This window comes from Camarhynchus parvulus, chromosome 13, assembly GCF_901933205.1.
Source record: "Camarhynchus parvulus chromosome 13, STF_HiC, whole genome shotgun sequence".
Lineage (NCBI taxonomy): Eukaryota > Metazoa > Chordata > Aves > Passeriformes > Thraupidae > Camarhynchus > Camarhynchus parvulus.
The window spans coordinates 17,255,849-17,266,494 of NC_044583.1; the positions used below are offsets into that span (position 1 = coordinate 17,255,849).

The 10,646-nt window shown below is 49.4% G+C and overlaps 1 protein-coding gene across 1 annotated transcript in view; it reads right to left on the minus strand.

Annotated features, from left to right (window-relative positions):
* AFF4 (AF4/FMR2 family member 4) overlaps positions 1-10,537 on the minus strand; it is a 45,411-nt gene extending 34,874 nt beyond the window's left edge. The window contains 1 exon segment of the mRNA XM_030957201.1: positions 10,240-10,537. The gene's annotated coding sequence lies outside the window, so the exon portion shown is untranslated.
* Positions 10,538-10,646: the final 109 nt, after the last annotated feature.

Below are 10,646 nucleotides of genomic sequence, written 5' to 3' on the forward strand. Positions count from 1 at the left end.
ATGCACAACCACACATCTTAAATGTCTGATTTTTGTGCAGAAGTACTACCCAGGAGGGAACACGTCTGGTCCCCCCTCCCTGATGAACACAGAAATGAATTCCCAACTCTTTCCTTCACAGGGAGCTGCCCAAAGGACACCAGTCCCTCCTTTCTGTCCTGTCTCTTCAGGAAGGGGAGAGGAACAGGAAAGGGCAGCAAGTGAGAGCACAGAGCCCTGCTGCCTCCTCCTCTCTGCGTGGCAGGGAGCAGAGGGAGGGTCACTCCTCCAGCCACTGTCCCTCTGTCCCTCTGTCCCCAGGCTCCATCCTGGGAGACAGCCCAGATCCCACAGTGCCACCCCTGACTCAGAGCAAAGGGACTGACACCACAAAGCCACTAAAATTGTCATTTTCTGCACCTAGGCCAGGCCAGGTCAGGATTCCAGGTCAGAAAAGGCACAGGAGCCTCAATGAACCCCTGCCACAAGGACCAGCCCCAGCCAGGAGAGGGAAGTGAAGCTGCTGCTGCTCAGCAAAGCTGAATTTCAACTTTGTCCTCCCAAGGCTCTGCATTTCTATTTGCTTCATCCTGCAATATCTGCTCTGAGGAACAGGGGGCTTTCTTAACCAGGCAGTGAAATTCCTTACCCTGAGATGCCTCAGCTGAGATCACCTCACCAGCAGTGCACACTGACCTCCAGCTCAGCCATCCACCAGGAGCACTCTTTCCTTTCTCAGTTAAATCTCTTCCCAGCCAACTTCAGCCCAGTTCCACCTCCCACTCAACCAAGGACATCCTTCCCATCTTTTCCACTCTCCATCACTGGGAGAGTCTTTAATTCCCCCAGTGCAAAGATGGACCATCAAAAATTCAACATTTTTACATGCAATCCTTTCATGTCCACACAGGCTAACCAAAGCATATTCTAACACAGTTTCCCAACAAATTTCTGCCCTTTAATTGGGCAGAAACTTAATAACCCAATTCCTGTGCCTACATGTTCATCTGCTTAAACTTTGAAGCCAAGACAATTGGCATTTAGATTTTATTAAGCAATAGTTATTCAGACATCTAACATTAATCTGGCTATTATCATTCTGACTTCCTCCCAATAATTTACTTCCATAAAAGACATCATTACATTTGAGTACTACGAACTCTGTGGCAGTAGGATTAAGAAAGTATTCACTTGACAGAAATTCTCAGATAAATCTGCTCTGTGTAAGATTTGAAACAGCAGACAAGGCTTTAATGAGGTGCCATCTAAACCAGGAGTGAAAAGGCAAAAGGCAAAATCACACTCAAGGTTCACATCCTTCTCCCACCTCAACTACAGAAAAAGAAAGCAGAGAAGTTTATCAGAGCCTTTACCCTGGTTTAACTGTCACTTCCTCCAGCCCTGGTGTAAGATCATGTCTGCACTGTCTCACAAGACATTCATCTTGGACTTCCCATCGTGACCAAGGTTCCCCCACTGTGCTGCATCCCCCACTCAGGGTCTGAGATAATAATTCTGTAATGTGCTTGTGAGGGATGGAGGGAGAGCAGGAGGATGCTGGGGAGCAGGGCAACCAGAATTAAAAACTGCATTGTTCAATGACTTAACTGTCCCCAGAACCATGGGAAACCAGTTGGGGTGAGCCACAGAACAAGTGAGAGGCCTACAGGGAAATCTGTGTCCAGGCTGTTCCCAGCACAAGTGCAGGGGAAGCCCCAAAACCACCGGGGTGGATCCAGGGCAGCAGCAATGGATTTTCTACATTACCACCAATTCATTATTACCAGTACCTTTTCAAAAGTGGTGGCTGGAACTCTCACAGGGCAGTGCTCCCCACTGGCACCTGCAGCAGTTCTAGGATTGCTTTACAGATTTCACTAAATCCCCAATTCTGAGTACACAGAAGTGAGAACACAAGTTTTCCCTCCCAGTTTTCAGCCCTAACTCGTATTCAAAGGGCTTACCAAACTCAGCATCATTTCCTACTTGTCTAAAATCTGCTGTCAGAACATGACAGCTTTGAGACCTGGGGTGTTTCCTGGTACCTCCAAACTTTCTTTTTAAATTTCAACATGCTGAAGATGAGAGCACAGAGTAGTTAAAACTCTGGAAAAACCCAGGGAAGAGGAGCATTTAAGATTTGCAGGAAAAGCAAAAAAATTTGGAAGCGAGAGGAAGGGCCCAGAACTATCCAGAGAGGGAAGCTGAAATGCAGCAGGAAAGCCACAGCTTTGATGTGCTGTGCTTCCAAACAAACACTGCTCAAAACCTTGGAAAGTTTTCCCTTTTCATCCTGCCTACTAAATGCCACCTGTACTTTATAATCCCCCTGAGCAAATTCAGAAAAACATTCACATTTCTGCCCCCACTGAGTAACAGGACATTTAGTGAGGTGTCTTTTACCTCAGGAAAACAGTTGATAAATGTTAATTTAGCTGCACAAACTCTTTTAATATAAATGACATCATATTTTCTCAAAATAACAATGTTTGGTTTTTTTTCCCCCAAGTTCTTACAACTTTTTGCACTTTTCTGGATGTGGCCGTAAACCAAAAGACAATAAAGTACAAAACACAGAATTCTACCAAGACATTTCACTTCCAGCCAGGGAGACTCGGTGAGTTTTGCCACCAGAAAAAGAAATTCAGCATTTTGTGGCACGAAGTTAAAGACAAACACAAGGACATTGCAAAAGCTGAGTCAAAATTCAGTTGGGTTTCAAAACCCTTCATGCAAGAGGCTACTTTACACCGAGCTGGGTCAGAGCTGGAGCCTGGAAATGTCTCTGGAAGAGCCAAAACTGCCTCAAGTGCCACAGAAATTCCATGGTGGGAACTGCAGCAGCTCAGCAGGCACCGGGCACTGACGGGCACCCCAGCCAGGGGCTCAATTAATGGAATTCTCCTAAGCACAAGTTCAAATTAATTTTTTTTTAAGGTATGATTCACTATTCATAGTGAGAGTCACACATAATAATTTTTAAAAATTGAATAATGCATTGAAATAAATTGCATAGCAAGGAATCAGCCCATTAGAGCAGCTAATGAGATCCAAATCTCCTACTCTAAAATAGCAATGAAGATTAAACCACACCCATTTCTGACCATCTTGAGCTTCAAGTCTGTCAGCAAATCATGACTGGATGGATTTAAACATTCCTCTGAATAAATAAGAAAAAACAAACAAAAACATTTCTAAATGCCAGTTCAGCATGGACCTTGCTTCACTTGGCCAGGAAATAATGCAACTTTTTCCACTAAAAAAAAAGAGAAAGCTGAAGAAAAAAAAACCTGAAGAAAAAACCTGAAGAAAGTATTTTTTAGGAGGCTATTAGTGATTAACAAATTTAAACTGAAGACTACTTGTTAAAAGTCTCCTATTAAAACATATTTCTGGTAATTATTGGCTAAGAATGTGTCACAGTGCAAAGTCCTTACTTGTGTTTTTTGCTCATTAAATATAATTAGTGGAGCTCTTTCAGCACGAGCAATTGCTCCAGGAAAAACCTTTTCACCCTTTATCTTTTAAGGGCTGCTTTACACCAAACACCACGTTCCACCATGGCAAATCAATGCTATAATATGATGCTAATTTATCCTATCAGCATTAGAAGGCTAAATTACATCTAAATTAATTAATTTAAAAATAAATTCATTAACTAGAAACCCCAAACTTCACCAGGCAATTTAAACCAATATTCCATGTGGCCACAGGGCTTTTCACCCACAGCCAGGGGGATTCCAGCAGCTCCACACCAGTGAGAGTCAGAGGGGAACTGGAAGGCTCAATGGGAAATGTCAAACAAACACAGCACCTCACTCCAAAATATAAAAACCTCCTCAAAGCACACAAACAAACTCTCAGGAAGTTCTGTTCCATAGAGGACAACTCAGAACATTAAAAAAAAACACAGGAAAAATATCAGTACATGAATCCATTTAACCTCCTCTTGGCCAATCTTTGTGCTTCAAGGCCTCTCGAAGTTACAAAAATACAATAATATTAGGAGATTTTTGTAAAATTCAACATTTTTCACTCAGTAATTTCCATTAGGTTTATTTTATTTATGCCAAAGCACAGGACAACTTTGTGAAGTTACAACATATTCCCTTAAGTTCTTCAACCTGTTTCCCATATTCAATTCTCTGAAATTTCCATGCTAATATTTTCAAATCTGGATTTTGACCAAAGAATTTAAAAATATCTTTAAATAAGGAAATGCTTATGTTAATTGTAAAGTAATTGGAAAGTTACATTGGCAGATCTCTCAGATTATTTTTTTTTTCCACAGAAACTCTGGCTATTCCTCTGCCCACGAAACGCACGACATCACACAAATCAAATTCCCATTTTGATGTAGCTTTTTTTGGTTTGCTGTTCCCCTTCCCTGTGGGAAAAACAGAATTATAGAATTGTTTAGGCTGGAAAAGCCCTCCAAGATCCTCGAGTCCAACATTCCCACTGCCCCAAGTCCCCAAAGTGCCACCTGCACATTTAAAGCCAGGCAGGGATGGGGCTCCAGCCCTGCCCTGGGCAGCCTGGGGGAGGCAGGACAGCCCTTTCCATGGAGGAATTTTCCCAATTTCCAGCCTCAAGCTCCCCTGGCACAGCTTGAGGCTGTTTTCCCCTGTCCTGTGCCTTTGGGATTTCCTGAACACTTCCTCCTCCCCGAGTTCCTCTGCAGCCCAGGCACACAAAGGGAACTGGGGACTCTGATCTCTTCATCCTCCTCGCTTTAATGATTTGTGCACATCAAAGCCTGATTAAAACCATTTAAGCACTTCCATCACTGAAATCTCTTTAACGTCTTTTGGAAATTAAATTAAATGCAGAAACAAAAAAATCTCCATGTGAATGCACAAAGCTGGACAATTATGGTCAGGTTTGAGCTTTTATAGTCAAGCCAGCAGGAGTGGGGAAATACATGGGAGTTCACGGTTTTGGAAGCCTAATTTATATAAAAATACAACAGACAACCAATATAAATATCCAATACTCACTTTAAATCAGACACCTTCAACAGGATCACACCAAGGAAAGTGAACATTAGAAATTTCAAAGGAAAATAAAGTGAAAAACTGAATGACTCTTCAATGGCATGAAATTTCCACAGGAACCAACTGTTGAGGGAAATATCTACTCTGGAACAATTTACCTCTGTGAAATCTTAGAATCCCAGCTAAGGACAAGTGGAAACAGTTTCCTCTGTCTCAGGAGTTAACCTGTCACTGATCACAAACACTGTTTTCCCAGTGTCTGGTTCTGCAAATTAAACATCCTTTATTTCTCTTCTTAAGCTGGAAAATGTCTGTCTTTAAAGTGATGTGTGACAGTGAGGCACCAAGGCCTGCCCCCACTTCCAGGAGATGACAAAGTGACACCAAAACCTGGCTGCCCTCCCATTTTACCACCAAAGGTTAGAGAGCTGGAAAAGCTCGAAGGTTTGGGACCTTTTGTGACACTGCCAGCCCTCACGAAGCTGCAGGAGGAGCACAACCATCCCAGGGCTCATTTCTGCCCCTCCACGAGGAACCCACTGAGCTGAAAGGCTGAGGGGAGTGTCCAGCCCAAAGGACAAACAGCCTCAAGCTGCTCTGGAAACTGCAAACAATGTGGGAACATCAATCCTTCAGAAAGAAGCACCCTGAAGAGAAGCACAGCATTGTCCTGCCTCTGGTCTCCTACCTCTCCATGCTCCCAGTGCAGTACTGGGAACAGTCAGAAACTGCTATGGGGTGCAGGGGAGCACACCTATCCACAGGGAGAGACATGGAACAGTAAAACAGCCTCTCCTGGAAACCATGATCACTACAGGACTGCACATTAGTAAAAGTACACTCTATTTGCTTCATTATAAAACATGAAAGCAGCACGTTCAAGTAATTTATCAATAAATGTGACATGAATAAAAACTAAGATGAACTGTAAAAAAAAAAAAGAAAAGGCAGTAAAAGGGGGCTCTGAGCTGCTGAGCTGCCTCATGAGGTGTTGTTTTCCATAAAAAGATGAGCAGGAGGATTTCTCTTAATGAGCTGTTAACAGAAGAAAATTAGTTCAAGACTTCAGGGCAAGAACTTCCTTATTCCAGGTTTGTACAGTTTGGAGTACAAGGAGATTTTTCTTCCTGCTGGTACCTGGTGCTACTGGCAGCTCATAACCCGGATTTTACATTCATCAGCAGGAATTAATGAACACAGTAAGAACAAGAGACAAGACAACCCAAGGAAAACTTCAAGCACCAGGGAGAAAAGACAGAGTGAGGGAAAAGGGGGTTTGAAACACAGAGCTGAAGAACAACTCGGGAAGCAGCAAAGGTCTGAGAGCCTGGGGAGGTGGCAGACCCTAAAGGACACACGAGTGCACGAGGCCAACAGCTCCAGCTGCAGGGAACAGGGAATTCTGGCTGGGCCAGCCCCAGGCGCTGTGCCACCCCGAGCTCTGAGCACCAGCTCTGCTCCACATGGCAAGGGCTCATTCAGCTGGCACCCAGCGCAAGCAGCTCAAGGAGAATGAAGTGGATTCCTGCAGGACAGAGGCACAGGGAGAGCAGCACAGCTGCAGCACTCGGGGCTGGCTGTGCTCAGAGCTCCTCGGTGACAGGAAGGAGCAGGGGCTGTGCTGGATTTCCCAAGCAGTGACAGCAGCCCTGTCATTTCACAAGCTGCAGAGCATCTCCTTAGTCATTAGTGACTGCAGAGAAGGAGTCACTACTCTCATCCTGCCACAGAAGAGTAACTGCCACACAAGTTCTTTCATCTTGACTTTTGCAATTCTATGAACTTGATTGCTTATTTTCTTAGTTTAACACAGTTAGTAAGATATTTTACATACATCTAACCCTGCTCTAACTAAATGCAATCTGTTAAAGTTTCTTGACTCGTTTCCAGACACTCCCTCTACATCCCACAGCCCCTCCATCTCCCCACAGCTCGGGGTGCTCTGTTCCCCCAGTTCAGAGAAGGTGACACCAACCTCAGTTTGGTTTTCATACATACTCTGAGGTAGACACTGAAGGTGAAGGAGGACAGGGGGTCTTGGTTGGAAGGGACCTCAAAGCCCACCCAGCCCACCCCTGCCATGGCAGGGACACCTCCCACTGTCCCAGGCTGCTCCCAGCTCCAATGTCCAGCCTGGCCTGGGACACTGCCAGGGATCCAGGGGCAGCCCCAGCGGCTCTGGGCACCCTGTGCCAGGGCCTGCCGCCCTCACAGGGAAGGATTCCTTCTGTGTATCTAATTTAAACTGAAGTTTAGGTATCTAGTCACAAATGTAGTCATTTCTGAGCCTCTGCTGAAGATAACTGTGACATAGTAGCGAGAGAAAGGAAACAGGTCTGCAGAACAAACCACAGGTGAGTAACAAACTGAAATTATGTGGCCAAGAACAATTATTGCCACAGAAAAGAAACCTCAGTCACCAAAAACTCCAGACTATTCCTACCTCCTCACAGAGGGGGACTCCAAACACAACACTGAACTCCTACTGCTCCCAGCACAGCACACACATTGCTGTGGCCTCTTGGAAGCTGCTCAAGCTCTCTCCACGTGCCCAAATCTGCCCAAATCTGCCCATGGCAGAGGTGCTGCTTTCCGGGCTCAGCTCTCAAGACAACTCTCAGTATTTCCTCCCTCAACACTGCACATTTCTGATGATCTGGAGCAGAGGGTAAGAGCAGTGATGATGACATGACCCCTAAACTGAGAGGATGAGCAGGAAGGGACAGGAGGGAGGCACCAGAGCAGTCACGAGCAGCTTTGGCCCCTGTCCCAAGCACTGGAAATGCAGTGAGGGACACGATGACAGCAGCTCCACCATCACCTGGTGACAGAGCCCCTGCTGCCAGGCAGGAGGTGCCAAGGGCTGTCTCAGTCAGTAAGGTCACTGTGTATGCCCTTAGTCACATCCGACAGGAGCACCCACGCTGGAAACCACCGCGGCAGCACCCGCCCGCCAGCAGCCACAGGAGCAACTGGTGGCAAATGCCACCCTGTCACGGGCCAGCTGCCACCTCAGGACACATTTCTGCTGCAGCTTTTCATCTACCAGGCCCCCAAGGAGCAAACTCCATGGTTTGTGCAGACAGAAATGTGGCATCTTCTCATTAAGAACTGGGTCGTAACTGTGCAAAAGCATCTGCACATTCCAGCTTCCTAAAAAAACACCCTGGAAATCCAAGCCATATTTCACTGGGTTTTATCGTGCTTTATCAAGTCCAGGTCACTAGAACTGGTAAGAATGCTAAACACATAAATATGAGTTATTTTTCTGGGTTGCTGTGTGGCTTCTCATACAAAAACTGACCCAGGGGCTCAGTCTCCCTCACTCAATGTTTGAGACGAGGAGAAAAGCCATAAAACAAGAACTGCAGAGATGTTTAGAGGAAATGTCAGGGACCTGAGATAGCTTTTGAGACCAGAATTGAAATCCACTCTTTTCCTTCATTGCTGTTAAACTGTACTGGAGTCCTGAGAGCACTTTTGGGTGCCACAATATAAAAAAGATTTTTAAAAGACAGCATCCAAAGAAGGCACACAGGGATGGGGAAGGGTGTGGGAGGAACACAAAGGAGCTGCTGAGGGCACTGGGATTGTGCTGCTGGAGAAGAGGAGCCTGAGGTCAGAGCTCAGTGGGGGCTACAGCTCCAATCTCTGCTCCTGGGACAGGGACAGGAGCCAGGGAAGGGCTGGGGCAGGGTCAGGGTTGATTTTAGGGAAAAGTTCTTCCCCAGAGGGTGCTGGGCACTGCCCAGGCTCCCCAGGGAATGGGACACTGCTCCAAGGATGCCCAGGGTGGGATTTGGGGGCTGTGCAGGGCCAGGGCTGGGCTGGATGATCCCGTGGGTCCCTCCCAGCTCAGGATATTCCAGAGTTGTCTCACTGCTGAACACAGGAGCTTCTGCTCTCACACACAGCTGCAAACACCCCGTGCAGGAGGCAGCAAATGCCAAAAATCAACACTGACACATTAATAAAGACAAGATATTAATAATGCCAAAAGATAAATTTTCCCTTTTGCTTCCGACCAGCAAGACCTGCCCCAGTCCCAGTCCAGCCACTGAGTAACTCCAGTGTGACACTGGGACTGTCCCACACCTCCAGGCTGGCAGTTTAATCACGTTTTCCTCATTAGAGGAGCCATGAAAGGACCAATCAGGTGCACAACCACTCCTGCAAAGCACTTCACCAGACCCTGTTTTGCAATAACCCCCCAGGCTGCAAATCCCCATCTGCCAGGGACCTGAGAGAAGAATTCAGTAGTTTTAAAGGAATGCCAGGAACTAGAAACACACCTGAGAGATCAGCAGCTGGAAGGGAGCCCAGGTGACAAACAAACACACAGGGCTGAGCAGAAGCAGCTCAGGGACACAGAGGAAGGGCCTGATCAGTCCCACAGGGGCACTGGCTGCAAGCAGGGGGATGTTTAAAACCACCAGTATTGCTGAGGAAATGATCACACAAGGCTGTGATGAGGTGAGAGATGAGCTGGGGGCACAGCAGGCCCCACCTGCCCCTTTCAGGCTCCTTTTCCATCGTGCAGCGCCTGCCCGGGCTGTGAGCGGGGTTTGGGCACAAGCACTCAGCCCTGCCCCAAAATGCAGTGAAACACTTGCTGGTGTCCAGAACAGAGCCACAGACACAGCGCTGAACGCACCGGTACCGGGCCACAACCTCAACACCTGCCCGCTTTGTTCTGTTCATCTGAACAGGGAAAAAGGGAAAAACCCAGCGCGGAGTGCAGGACCGCTGAGCGAGGGCTCCTTCACCAAGTCCGGTGGAACCCCACCGGGAGGAGGCTTTACATAACAGCCCCCCGGCCCCGGGCCGAGCCCGAGCCCCGGCCCTGCCTGCCCTGCCCGGGGCCGGTTCCATCAGCGGGCCCCGAGCCCTGAACCCGTGCGGAGAGCAAAGGGGAAGGAACAAAGCCCTGACGTCAATTACCGGAACAGGATTAAATCCATCACCGGGGCGGGCAGCGCAGCGGCGCCGCCGGCACCGAGCCCAGCCCGGGTCCGGTGCCGGGAATGCCCCGGCCGGACCCCGGGAGGGACCCCCGCCCTCCGCTCGGTGTCACCGCGGGGCGCGACCGGCCAAACCCGCGCTCCCCGGCGAGAGATGCGCCCGCAGCGGCCGATCCCGCCCCGGGGCCCGGCGGTTCCGCCGCGGGGGGCGGCCGGGGTGTCCCGGAGTGCCCGGCCCGGGGGCGGCGCGGCCCCGGCGCTGCCCCCGCTGCCGGCGGGAGGCCCGGCCCGGCCGCGCTCACCTGCGCTGGCCGCTCCGCTAGGCCCGGACCATCTCCTGGCTGCCGCCACCGGCGAACGATGAGGCCCGAGGAGCCGCCGGCGAGTCACGGAGCGCCGGGGGGCGCGGGGCGGGCCCGGCCCGGGTGCGGGGGGCGGCTCACAAGCGGGCGGGCGCTCCGTAGGGGTCCCGGCGGTCCATGGTGGGCCGGCGCCGGGCTGGCGGCTCGCAGGGCGCGGGCAGGACCGCGGCTCGGCCGGGGCTGCGCTGGGCCCGGTCCCGGTGCCGATCCCGATCCCGGCCCGGTCCCGCCTGGCGCTTCCCGGCGGCCCCGCGCGCCGCCGCCGCCCCGATCACGTGACGCTCGGGGAAACCACGTGACCCCGGCAGAGAGCGCGCGTAGGGGGCGTGGCGAGGGCCCGGCCCCGC